The sequence below is a fragment of the Episyrphus balteatus genome, chromosome 2, assembly GCF_945859705.1.
Source record: "Episyrphus balteatus chromosome 2, idEpiBalt1.1, whole genome shotgun sequence".
Taxonomy (NCBI): Eukaryota; Metazoa; Arthropoda; class Insecta; order Diptera; family Syrphidae; genus Episyrphus; species Episyrphus balteatus.
The window spans coordinates 126,785,904-126,800,573 of NC_079135.1; positions in this window are offsets into that span (position 1 = coordinate 126,785,904).

Sequence of the window (14,670 nt, forward strand, 5' to 3'; positions counted from 1 at the left end):
ATCCGGATGACACACGACGACTTAACGGATTCGTTTATGCAGCAAATCATTCAATTTGTGTTTAATTGCAACCGTTCATTTCATGGTAACAAACAAACAAACAAACAAAAAAACTCGGCCACAAAACAAACCAACAGACAGACAGACTCTATTCCGATGCGAGTCTTCAAGTCCAAAGCCTGCTCTCTCAAGTCCAAAATAATTCCAATGTCCCAATAATACCTACTACAAAAAAAAAACCAATAGGACTTTTACTTATCTATAACTCTGTAGTCCGTATGTGACAGCAACCGGTGCAGGTGCCTCGTGTTTATAAGAGGTGAATGCGATTATCTTACTTATCTTGAACACTAGAACCAGCTTAACATGCACGCTTGTGATGTTGTTTGGCATACTTGTCGCATTCGTCGTGTGTGTATACAGACTTAAAGGCTATTATAGGCGCAAGCACCAAGCTATGGTTTAAGTTGATTTGTCATGAATGCGCATTGCTTTGGTTTTTTTTTTGCACTGGACCGATTTTTTCTTGCTCTCATTTACATTTCCGAACAAGCTCTTGCATGGACCGAACGACTTAATCCAAATGAATAGAAATATCTTTGATAACCCAGGACAGGACAGGTAAGGTAGTAGGTATATCGACCAAGAGAGCAAAAAAAAAAGTCCAGTCTTAAAGAATAATTAACGGCTCAAATTCGGGCCAAGTTATGTGTATAGGCAAAATAGTCCAATAGAGCTCCTATAAGTATGATATAACCAAAGCAATATATCACTTTGTTGTTTGGACGGACAACAGACAGAAGCACAGTCTGATTTATTGCTGGTAATCTATACGTGATAATTACGCAATTAACGAAATATGAAACACACAACAGAGAGATACCAGTTGTTGGTTAGAATTTGTGAAGGCTTTGGTATTTGGTGCACAGCAAAACGAACGTAGGTGCAGGTGATTGTTTTATTAGGCAGAGAGATACTGATTTCGCCTCATTCTTCTATAAATTTTGCAATATTTGTATTTGAATTTCAAAAAAAAAAACAAGGTTTATCTGGGTTTTATCGGTAATAAAAATCAAATGCTCATGACAGCTTTTAGTTTCATATTTGGACAAGTCTAACAGGAGCTATAATTTACTATGTGGCCTTTGATTTATTAATAATATTCGTTTACTTTTGATAGAGTCTAGAAGTCTTGTTTTTAAATGTGTATTACTAGGTTTTTTTTGGTGGAATTATAAATTTTTTATGTAACATGTTTTTTGTATCATAAACAACTCTAGTTGTAGACAAATTGACAGGTAAAATTGGTCAGTTATAAGTGTACAAAATGGTTGAATAATATCAAACAACCTTCGATTAGGAAAAAAGTGATTAAATGACAGAAACCTGGAGTAAGACGAAAATCGGATTTATAAATATCAGGAGTGAAAACATACTAAATTGATATATCCGAGTAAAAATGGAATTCCTTCGCATCACTTCCCCATCACATCACACCACCGCTGCACCACGTCCGCACCATTTTATTTTGAATGAAAAATTTCGGTGCACCACCGCCGCACCCAGTCTGCACCATGATAAAAAATTCTATTCTCGTACTTATACAAATGTCTTCAAAGTTATTTTGACTTAAGCAACAAGTTGCCAGTTTGTATTTTTAAATAATCCGAAATCATGTATCAAGGTGCAGCGAATTTTTCATACAAAATGAAATGGTGCGGACGCGGTGCAAGCGTGGTGTGGCAATGGTGCACCGAATTGTTCATTCAAAATGAAATGGTGGGGACGTAGTGCAGTCGTGGTGCTCCGGTGGTGCACCGAAATTTCCCCCCAAACGGCGGTGTTGCACCTGTGGTGCGGCGGTCAAGATTGTTTTTAATTTTTTTCTTTAAAAATTCAATTTCTATTTTTGTTCGAAAAGTATATCGTTCAACTTCTAATGGTAGTTATTTCTCTATTTGAAAAGCTAAATAGAATTGTCTCCAATCCTTGAGAGCTTAAGGATATTTTTCACTTGAAATCAATACGCTTTCAAGAAGTTTCCAATTATTCAATCTCTCAAAAATATCAAAAACAATTATTTCTTCAAGTCATTTAAACTATTATTTTCAAGTAAAATGCCTTTTTACTTCAATTACAACAGGTTGATAATATGGAATATCACCTTTAGTTATATTGTAAAAACAAAACAAAAACAACAAAAGAAACCTCATAAACACCCTTCCCATTAAAAGCTTACAAAATTGTTGTTGTGCACCTATTGTATAAGAGTTTGTATCTCAATAACCATCTTACTCATCATCAAACAGAGAGAAAAGGAGCCCCTTTTTTCAAAGATGAGAAAAGGAAATTTCCTATTTAAAATCAAAATCTCAATCTTTGGGTAGAAGGTAATCTCCTTCAATTACCTGCCCACTCAGCCTTCACTCTTATTTTTCCAAAGAATTATATATCCTTTCATGCCAAGGGTTATTGTTGTAAACAAGAGTCCTTATATGAATTAAAGTAATATAAGGGACTCTTTTCATAATATTTTCCCATCAGTAATGGATTAAAATCCAAAACAATCTGAGCAAAACTTTTATCGATCCTTGATTTCTTCGTTTTCCTCTTGGGTTTATATTATTATGGTCTGGTCGTAGGTTTAGGTATCATCGCCCATCGGCTTATCACTCATCCTTCTGCCGCCCCTTCTTCAATTTCTTACCCACAGAATTCATCACAATGTAAGTTTTTCTTTTATGTTTATGCGTGTATTTGTGGATACTTTACCTTCGTATTTGTTTAGGTAGATGTAGGAAGATGTATATATTCGGAAAAAGTCATCCACATAAATTGGCAATTATAACCTTTGGGTGTGTTTCATAAGCCAATGGCATAGTAGCGTTTGGAGGAGCATGAAGGAAGATATTAGACTTAAGAAGGATTCACCTCAACCACTTGACCCAAATAATATAATATACGATGGATAGAGGTATAACACATAACAGAACAATAAATAATGTTGTTTGATCCCATGTCCTTCCGCAGGATTTTACCAAAAACTCAAACAAGCAAACAATCATTACAAGTTTCAAAAAGGATTTCTTTTTCAGAATGAAGAATGAGGTTTTTCTATCTCACACATGGCTAGCGCTTTAAGGAAGGAGGTTTACTTACAATAGCTGAGCTTAAGATTGTACCGTTTAAAAGGATACCAGTAACACCAGTAAAACTTGAATGGATTTTTAACTGACTTTAGCAGGTATTTTGTAAGTTGTAATAGGTTTCGGATCAGAAAGGGGTTTTTCGTCATTGTAAAAAAATAATTTTAGGGTATGTGGTGCAAGTGGGAGTAAAATTCGAGGCGGTAGGTACTGCCTTTAAAAAGGCGATTAAAAGAGCATTTCGTCATTGCCTTTCGGAATCATTGGCCCCTTCTGGAATTTGGTTCTGGAAATCTTCTCCTGCCATCTTCTTCGGTTAAACTTTAGAGTGAAGCGTTTGGTATGCCCGAGTAAAAATGGACTTCCTCAGCACCACCGCTGCACCACGTCCGCACCACTTTTTGACCGCTGCACCACCGCCCAGTGGTGCCATTCTTCGTTTTTGGCGTCAAAATTCATTTGCACGGCCATTTCTGGACGAAAAGTCATGAAATTTGGTACACTGAATGATAATAGTATGGAGAATACAAAAAGCCAACTTTTTTTTATTCAAAATGGCGGCTCCAAAATGGCGGAAAGAATGAGCTTTAAAATAGAATTTTCATTTTCAACCAGTATATAAGCTAGAAATTGGGCTAAATTCATGTCAAAAAGATGTTTGATTTAAGATTTAGGATTCATAGATTCATATTCTTTACAAAAAAATAAAAAAATTTGAAAACAAAGTCCAAAAAATGACAGTTTAGTAAAACACACTTTAAGACCTCTAAATACGCTATTTCATGTATTTTTTTCACTTATCACAATTTTGATATTTCTTCTACTTATGTTTCATAACAAAATTGAAAATATTGGGGCTATATGGTTGCCAACTATGTTTTTAAGTAAATATAAGGAAACATGATATAATGAAAAGTTACAATGTTCAATAAAACTTAGAATTTATTTTTTCCGTAAACCAAAATATACTTTTCTAATAGATTTTAACGTTCTAAATTCAAATCAGAAGTCGAAAAAAATCTATGACACGTTTTTGAGATATAAGCAGATCAAAATTAATTTTTATCTACGAAACGTGACGTCATAGATTTTTTTCGACTTCGGATTTGAATTTAGAACATTTGGGCCCCAAAAAATGTTACTTGAATAATCTTAGCAACCAACAAATGATACATCAGGGACCCAAAACAAAAAAAAGTAGGGCGTATACGTACTTTTTTATATCAAATTGGCCCCCAAATATCAAAGGAGCCCCAAATTTAGTTTTTCCCCTGGGCCCCGGCAACTTAACGTACGCCTCTGCTCGGGGACCCGTCAAATCAAAGAACACATCGGAAAAAACAACTGGTGACCCCGGGAAATCAACGGTTGATGTTTAAACTGGATCCTAATAAAAAACTGACTGGACCCTGGAAATCAAAGGACGATTTTGACAAATTAACAGGCGAACTGGTCATCAAAACTCGAACCAGATCAACAGATGAAGATGGATGAACCTTGGAAATAAACAGATGAATCCGGCAAAAAATTAGGCGAATCTGACAAATCATAAGACAAATCCGAGAAATCATATAAATAAATTGGGGAAATGGTTAGCATATTTAAGACAATAGGTCGTTCTGTTTTTGTTTCAACAGCCGAATTAATTTTCACCATATTGGAAAGTATTGCAATGTGAACCCTCTCTGGGAATTCGTTTTTCCTATCTTCTAAGGCCTCATTCATGGCTTTATACGGTATTGTCACAGTCATCAAGACCAACTTTATTTCATTTCTTGCCATAAAAGATTGAAGAGGTCGAATTTTCTTACACTATTTCCACCGAATGTGGACCATGTTGGCTCCTGAAACTGTTCGTCTTAAATCTTCTTCTTCTAGGTTTTTTTTTTACTTGCTCTATAGGGCAATTATTGGTTTCGTGCCAAAAAAAATATTGAGGTTTTAATCAAAACCAACATTACGATGATGGAGAACTCCGAAAAAGTCCGTCCGTCCGTGCGTCTGTGCGGTAGTGCGTCCATCTGTACACATTTCCACAGCCTAAAAAGGTGAATGGATTTTCTTCAAATTTGGTACAGATGATTTTTATGGAATTCTGAAAGTTTGTTTTTTTTTTTTGTTTTTTTTATATCTCGTTTAGAACGTGAGAACAAAAAAATACGATATTGCGAATTTCTCGAAAACGGCTGAAACGATTTCGATTAAACTTTGTATACGTAGTATTTAAAGCAGTGGCAATAAAACTGCATTTTTATTTTTTCTCAAAAAAGTCAACAACAAAAAAAAATGTTTTCATATAACAAAATTTTGCCCTAAATGTCGGCTCTTTCCCAATATCATTTTTTTTTTTAATTTACAGCCAGCTTTTAAAATCTACAAGTAGACTAACATAAAAGTGTTTTGGACTGCAAGAGCAAGTACGTGCGACCCCAGTCGTGCATTTTATTTTAATTGCTAGAGGTGTTCTGTTTGAGGTCTGAATTATCTGCGTAAATTTCTGAAGATATTTGTCAGTTAGTCTACCAGTTTTCAGAAAAATTGCCAAGCGATAGAAGAACTAAACTAAGAGGTCCATTTTAGCTATTCAGCAAAAGCATTAATTCCGTCTATATAATTTTCTGTCTCATTTATTCGGAGGGTCTGAATGGAAACAATCAATTAAATTAAAAAACAATATGATACCTTATTAACTTTGACTTAAAACAACAGAAACCCTCTTCTTTGTATGACTAGTTTAATCCTTAGAACAAACATCCAAGGCAACATTTCGTTTCGCAGATTCAAACCTATATTCATTAAATTTTATTGAAAAACCAATTATTTTACTGCAACATGATACAGGGGGGTACGATTCTCCTCCGACTCTCTTCTCTTCCTCTCAACATACATTGCAAGTGATTTTCATTATTCAAGAAGATATTAACCTAATTCCAATGCGGGGAAAATTAAAACAGAAGCACCTGAAGGGTGTGATTTATTTCTCCGTTATACTCGTAAGCCCTCTCTCACGTTGAATATAACTGTCTCTGCATGCCTTTAACGATATACCATGTTTACACCGGATATACGTTCCAGTTCAAGTCGAAACGAAGCAACAAAACAACCATACAACTATGAGGGTAAAATACCCTCATCCAGATATACCCCACTTTGCTATTCTATGCTATTAAGTGTTGGCGTTTAACAACGAGAACGGCGGCGGCGGCGGTGCTTATTGCGAAACGCTTTCGATGTCTCGATTTATTACATCGCGAATACACCTGCTTTCCGAGGTTCGTTTTTTTTTGATTCAGCAGTATTTCGAATATACAAATGTCCGTGCATAAGTCAGAAAGGGATTTATACCCTATCCAAACCCACCTTCACATCCACACTATACACAGTCGAATGGGATTTTCGTTTAAAGAAGAGGTGGAACCCCGAACCTGGTTTGTGAGTGATGTGAAGCAGTCGATAACGTTCCAAGCAACACGATTTCCATTTAAATTCCATTGCTGATACGTGGGTGGAGTATATGGATCCGCTCGAGAGACCTAAGAGATACGACCAAGCAAGGATTCACCTTCACCCCAAGTAGAGGATTGAAAAAAAAAAAAATAAGAGAATAAACTGACATGACAGTGAGAAACGGCGGCGCCCGCAATTTCGGAAATTCCGCGGAAGCCTATTTATTTCGCCATTCTCAGCTGGCGAAACTGAATTAAATGTCAGTCGACGAATGACATACGTCATTTGGGGGTACGAGCATATACAAATCCCGAGTGAAAAAAAAATCCTTGGAGAGATATATTCATTTTTTTTTCGTCTTCTTCCATTTTTGTTTTTTTTTTTGTATATTTTTGTCTTCAACTGTGACTATGGGAGTTGAATTGTACTGTACAATCAATTTAACGAAATCCTCCTCCTTTGGGAACATGACACTACCACAAACTAATACACAAAGAAATAGTGCACAACAACAATATGCGACTTTGAATCTCAGTTCTAGCAGGAGCTCTGTGCGGTGGTGGTGATGGGCCGCCACTACCGCTCGCTGCTTTTGCCGGTGGCTGTCACTGCCAGAACTATATAGAAGACGGAGAGAGAGAGAGCGCAAGGAAGTCATATGTTTGTTGTGCACGATTGAGGTCCTTTTGTGTCGTGTCAGCGCACCCTCTCTTCTGATGGCGGGTGACCCCCTCCAGAACATAAACGCATTAAAGCCCCCTCACTTGCCTCAAACCAAAACCACTATTGCATTCCGGTGCTCTAGTTGCTTCCAAGAGTCGTATAGTCGAAGTCATCGTTGTAGTCCTGGCGCATACCTTTGGAATAAAAGAAGACGAAGACTACAACGACGATGGCAACGAAAGAACGCAATCACAGCACAACAAGGACTCACATCCTTGATATGTCGCGCAAATACAATAATGGCGCACACAAAATCGGATTAGCTTAAGTGGATTGCAATGGAAGAAGGCATGTCCTTGTCGCTGAAGAAATCCTTCGTCCCTTTCGTTGTCGTTCCCCCCTTTTTTCCGAGTGTGTGGTGCTCTGTAAGCTTGAGGATTTGAAAATTTGTGCGAGGAGCGTACACATTGTTGTTGAATCATTGTTACTTTTATTCCTTACCCCTTACCTCCCCTATATTTACCCCCCCTTCCTTCCGGCATTATGGTGTAGGTATGTTAAAAAAAATATATATATATGTATGTTGCCTTAAGAGGGTTCTTCAACACAATTCTATACGAAGAAGACGAAATTCAAACAAATGCCTTAGATTGTTTGCAAGGACATTGACGAATATGAAGCTGATATTTGCTGAGACGTGATGAGTGAATTTATACTCTTCTTCGACATCGAACGAAGAAGTAAGAAAAAAAAGCATGTAACGAAGCATCCCTTAACTAATCGTCTGGAATCAGACAAAGCTTCTATTAATAATTGGAGACATTTGTCTTGAAGTTCCTTTCTATCAGAGGCTTGAGGTTCGGCTATATTATTCTTATACTTTTCGTTCGCACTCTCTGATGATGTCGATGTGAGTCAGCAATGTGTTGGATTGGATGGAAGTTGTTTTGGAAACAACTAAATGAAGATAAGAGAACTTCTTCATCTTGTGTGGATGATGGTTGCTTGATGTGCGATAAGGGATGACATTGATGAATAGAATGTAAGCGATTAAGGATTCCCCCTCACTGATATGTGACACGTGGAAAGGTGTCGATAATGAGCTAATAAATTTTGAGTAGATTATCATTTGAACATTTATTTTGTATTTTTGGATAGAAAAGGGAGGACTGGTGAAAGAAAAGTGGAAACAAATTGTCGAATCTGAGAAAAAGGGCGGGTTGATAGAACCCAGACAAACTAAAAGGACTATTTTCATTGCTAGCACTCTTGCAAAAGTCGGGATAGTTATGGCAGAATGGTAAGCAATTTTTTGAGTGCATTAAATATTGCGCTAAATTCTGCAAAATTCTATCAAAATAGCTTTACAATGCACAACTTAGTAAACATAAGTCATACTGAGTTCAAAAATCCTATTTTTTAGAGACCCAAAGAAGTTTTAACCAAGGACTTGTAATTTTTTCTACCTGAAACCAATACTTTTGCCCATATGGAATAAGTTGAAAAAGGATAACATCCATTAAATCAAGCCACAATTTTCCTTGTTCCTTTTAACACCCTAAAATCCGATCAATTCCACCACATAGTTAATTAAAACTACGAAATACTGGCATCCTTTCTTTTCCTTTTTGAATACACACACACCCATCACCCTCTCTAGTAAAAAGGTAGAAAAGAACACAAAGTTGAAATTTCAATGAAACTTGGGCCATTCATGTTCGAGCAGCATCTAATCACCTTTAGACATTTGACATCGTCGCCAGAGAGAGAGAGTTACCAAACCGATATAGCTTCTCCACCAAATCCCTTGTATACCTTTTCGGCTGTGGGATGAAATTTCTCTATTTACCTCTGAGCTCTTCTTTTATTTCCTCGGACCGATAAGTGCTACAAAAAGGAAACATAGCTAGTAACGTGAGGAATAGGAGGTAGGAAGGTTATATCCTACACACATTCAGGCTTTACAAGAGTCCTACCATCAGAGGCCTCTGTGATGCGCTGCGCTGCTCCATTATGGACCTTATACACAGCAGAGAGCTGCTGATGGTGACGGTGACTACTTAATGCATGTTTGAACAAAAGAACGAGAGCTCTTTTCGAGCCCTGATGGCAATAACAGCTAAAAGGACGACGACAACGACATGAATTCCAACTCAGGGTTGTACAATGGGAGATAGACGACAACCACATCCCACACTTTTGTGGTGGACAATCTATACGAGCTAGTAGTAAAGGATGGAAGAAGATTTTTCGGTACCCCGAACAAATACAAAACAAGACAACGGACAACGACAACGATGAGCATCACAGAGCCGGCAATAACATCATCCAATCGGCAATATGGATAGAAGAGTGAGTGTTCGTTTCGAACGACTTTTATGCAAACGAAGCACGATTTCTAAATGAACAGTGTCCGCCGCATGGGCCACAGCCACCGCACAGCACAGTTACATCCAATAGCGTGGCGCACAAGTTTGGCCATTCTCCGATATTGTCTGCTGCTTTAATACACAATTGAATCGTAACTCATTTGTTGAAGTGTGGCGGAGCTGACAGAAAAGCAAAAAAAAAAAATAAGTTTTTGACTTCATTCAGATAGCTTTATATGGTTGCACCAAAGACCGACAAAGATGTCCTCCTCGTTTACCTTTGGTAATACAAATTTAAATGGCGTTCAAATTTTTTTTAAATGAAGATTTTGTTCCAAATTTTCAAATGAAATTATTATTTATTTTTTTCAACTCATTTAGATGCCATTTGGATGTTAAAATGCTGTTATTTAAGATGTCTTAATTTAGATTACCGAGAAAAATATCTCTAAAAAGAGCTTCTGCTAATTCTTTCTCATATCCCTTGAGTCCCTAGCCTCGCTGAATCTTGTCGAAAACACACTGCAGTGGGATTGATTTGGTTATCAGTCCTGTCCCAAATTCTCAAATTGGGGTTTAACTTTACGTTGGTCGCCATACAGCTGCAACACCACCGTTTGGCAGAAAATCTCGGCGCACCACCGCCGCACTTCGACTGCACCACGTCCGCACCATTTAATTTTGTTTGAAAGTTTCACTGCACCATGATGCATAATTTTAGATTGTATAAGTACGAGAATGAAATGGTGCGGACGTGGTGCAGCAATGCTGTGGGAGGTTTAGAAATTTTTAAAATGGTGTGGACGTGATGTAGCGATGGTGCGGTGGTTTAGAAATTTTTGATGATGGTGCAGCTGTGGTGCATCCTTCAAAAAGTGATGCGGACGTGGTGCAGCGATGGTGCGGTGCTGTGGCGGAATTCCATTTTTACTCGGGTCAGTAAACAAATTGGACAAATTGGAACCACTCCTTCTATTACCACAACAACTGTTGCGATAAGAGCTATTCACACGTTAGACTTCACGTTTCTGAAATACTGCCAAACTGCTTTCGATATTTATCTCATCGTGAAATCTTGTGGGTCATCGTTAACATCATTCTTGCCGTGATGGTATCACCACCATTTGCCATCAACAAGAGACTATTAGCAGCTTTTCAGTCACTAATCAAGTTTCACATTGGGCGCCAGTCTATTTTTGGGAATATAACCTTCCATTCGAGTTCCCGTAGCTTGGATCGTTTGCCACTGTTAACCTAGAGTTTAAGTTGCAGGCCTCTTCTGGGGAACTGTCTTATTTTGTTGTTCCTCAACTACTATACCAAATCTAGGTATGCTCCTGTTTGGAACGCTTTTCGGGTTATGTTTGTTAGTTGCTTTATTTTGCAAATTCTTCGGGATTTTCGGGCGAGAAAAGCCTGTGATCTATTCATTTACATTTAAGTTTGACGTATTGAATACCAAAATTCATCCAAAAGAATGAAGGTTCATAAATTTAACTCTTTTGACTCTGAAATTATGATGGACTATTATCATGGCAGAAATGTATCCCGCACAATTTCGATTGATTTTCGACCGCCTTTCACTATATCCGATGCGGTTAATCCATCATTAACCAATCTAAAAAAACTATGGATTAACCTTTACCTTAGTTGGTATAATCCTATCCATTGTTTTACTGAAAAATAAAAGTAGTGCTCCAACTTTCATGTCCGTTTTTTTTCTACCTTCAGTCCGTGTGTCCAATGATTTGTGATCCCTTCGCTGTATTCTCATATATTTAATGTATATGTATCTTCTGTGTCGCCAATGTAAACCAAATGTCACTTATTCTCTCCATGTCCATTAAATACCTTTCAACAATTTTAAATTTACTGCCTTAGCAAACGATGGCGGTTATTATAGCGTTCGTTTGCGGTTCGCTCTACAAATATCGAATGGGTGGCGGGCGCTCGTTGTTTTGTTTTGGTTTTCTTTTTTGGGCTTCGAAAAGGATGAAGATGACCGCCCGAACCAAAAAATACAACAAAAAAGAAAAGGAATCAACAAAAACGCGACAACGAGGACGTAGGTATATACGACAACACGGTCGACAATAACCGTCGACGAGCTTAGAAGAAGAGGCGGCCCCGTTCTCAAAACTTTGCGGGTAAAAATTATTAAAAGATATCGTTTTCTTGGTCGGTTTGTCGCACTGAAACACCACACAAACACACGGACAGAAATAGTTACGTGGAGGCTTAGAAGAGCGGTGGCTATAGTTGTCTCCGGTTGTCTGTTCTATATTCGCCCCAAAAAGAACGATAAAGGATTCCCATAGGATTCCCTGTCTCTTGGAATTCCAACTTGACAACCACCACTATGGATTGTTTTTTTTGTTTCACTATACGGTGGTATTGGATAGTGTGACCGTTTGAGCTTGTGAAGGTTCTATAAGTTGGTAAAGTCTCATAAAAATTTGGTTGAAACAGTGAGCTTGTTCGACTGGAAGTAAGAAGCTCCTCAGAATAACAAATTGCTTCTATAAAACTACTACCATTGCACTTTTTCCAATTTCCACACCGTTGTCGAATAAAAATGGAATTCCACCGCCGCAGCACCACCGGACGCCTTTTTGAGAGCCGCACCACTGCCGCACTACTGTTTTCCACAGCACTATTCTAAAATTATATATCATGGTGAGGCGAAATTTTCCAAAATGTGCGGCTGTGCTTCGGCGGTTGTGCGGCGAAATTTTTCACCGATGCGGCAGTTGAGCGGCTGTGGTGCGGCGACCAAAAAATCTTTTTTTTTTCTTAAAAAATTCAAATTCTATTTTCACTTGGGTGGTCACACCAATTTGTACCTACCTGGAGACTACTTGCATTAGACTAAGTCTATACACTCTGTGTGCATTGGCACACCACCGACCGACACAGTTTGCATTCCCTGCATTCAAGGTGGCTATAGTCGACAATCGGACGGACAGCTGCAAGATATATGTTTTAGGCTGAGGTTGTGTCTCTTTGTTGGGCGAAAATTTATGACCCTTCCACATAGAGGTTGTGTGCCAGTGCCAGTGTGTCCGTCCGTCCGTCCAATTCTGAGGACGCTACTTTATGCTCTATTATGTTTCTTGTGTGTAAGAGATGATAGTGATGGCATCCAATTCCTTTCTTTCTTTGATCTAGTTTCGGCTAAATCACCCTAAGAGTGTGTGTCGCTTCGTCATTGCAGGATGAGGATGAAAACATCACCACCAGAGGGGCTTACTTTCTTGACACCACCCACCTTTGTCGGTGGCGTGGCGGTGGGGGGCTCTCAACTTCTCAAGTAGGTATTGGCATCATCAGTCTCTTTTTTTCTCTGTCTCTCTCTAAACCTCTTCACCAAAATTTTATGGAAATTTTATTCAAGAGAGTTGCCGATTCCAGCAGCATTGAGTGACATCCCTGATTATTCGTAACCAGGGATTATTTGTCAACGTCTTTGACTGAGTTCTCTCGAGATGCCGGTCTTTGGCGGTGCAAAGATAGTGCGCTTGTTTGGACTTGGAGAAGAGATATCTATCAATGAACTTGGTCATCTCGTCGGTCGTTGTTGTAGTTCGCCTAATGATTCCTATCTTCTCTAAGAATTTATTGTTTCTTCGATGCTTGAGGTTTATTCTTATATGAACTACGGAGATGAATTTAGATGCTTCTGACATCAATCAAGGTTATAGCTGAGAGATGCTGGACTGGGCCTATCGGTGGCAGTGGAACTTCATGCGTCCTTTCCACGGAGTTAAGTCCATCTCGGACTTGGTCGGGGAGGGGACTAAAAATAAAAAGAATGACTTTCAATTAACGTGGACACAAATTTATTATTGTCTTGGTTTTCTTATTTTTTTTTTAATTCTTAATTTCTTCAGTGTTTGCCTTTTGAAAGTTGGATGAGGGTTTTATAGGGAGATAAACCGAGATATGGTTGAGAGAGATTTGAGGAGAGGGTGAAAAATTACTATAATTTCAAAGTTTTTCTCTCCCCCCCAAAAAAAAAACAAAAATGACGAAAAGTTAGCCCTTATACTTCATTTGGCGAAAGTTTCTTTTAATTAATTAAGAAATGCAAATGCTCCTTGATTGACTGTATAACTTTTTTGTTTGAACTAAATTGGGTGAGGATGAAGACGGAGAATGGAATGGAGAGTTTGATGTGTGTATAAATTGTGCTCTGGGTTCATGTGGTGATGGCTATGCGGGTTTGAAGCCTTTAGGGGATGAGTTTCTTCATTTTCTTGTAATCAAAAGTTAAGAAAAGAAACGTTTGGAATTTGGTCAGTGTGTGTTGAACTCCATACCACAAATTGAGTAAAATTAAAGGCAAAAGGAAATATGTCAGGAAATTAAGCTATTAAAGAGAATTGGAGGGTTATTTAGGGCATGAATTATTTGCATATATTTCGAATCAATTCGAACTTTTTTTTCCACTTACCAAAGCGTAAACCTTTTTTAAATGATGCATTATTATAACGTTTTATAACTTAGGTCACAATCTTAGCGCATTTAAATTAAGTTAAATGGCGCCCAACAGAAGGCCAGAATATACGAATTTGGGTAAATTACATTCTTTCTTATCTTTCTCTTTCTCTTTATAATCATCATCGTAGAGACTGTGTGACCTACAGCAAGTTTACTCAGTAAAATACTGAGTACCAATAAAGCACGGCTTACATATCGGCTTGTTAACATTTCTAAATAATATGACGCATGTTTTAAGCTTTTATATTCACTTAAATCGAATGTGGTACAATTCTTTTCCACTAACCAACGAGTAGCTCAGAGATCTTATAATGGACTCTAAAGATTTATTAATCATAATTAAATACAGTGAGCAAATTTTCTTTTCTAAAATTTAAAACTTAAGTTAAAATCTTGTTGTTCTTAGATTAAGTAAAATGGCGCCCAACGCAGGGTTGAAAACCAGTTTGGGTAGTTAATACTCGTATTTTTTCGATTAATTTTTGTAATCGTTGGAACGCCTACGTGATTTGAAAGCCAGCTGCAGCGTTTATAGAACAAGCCAT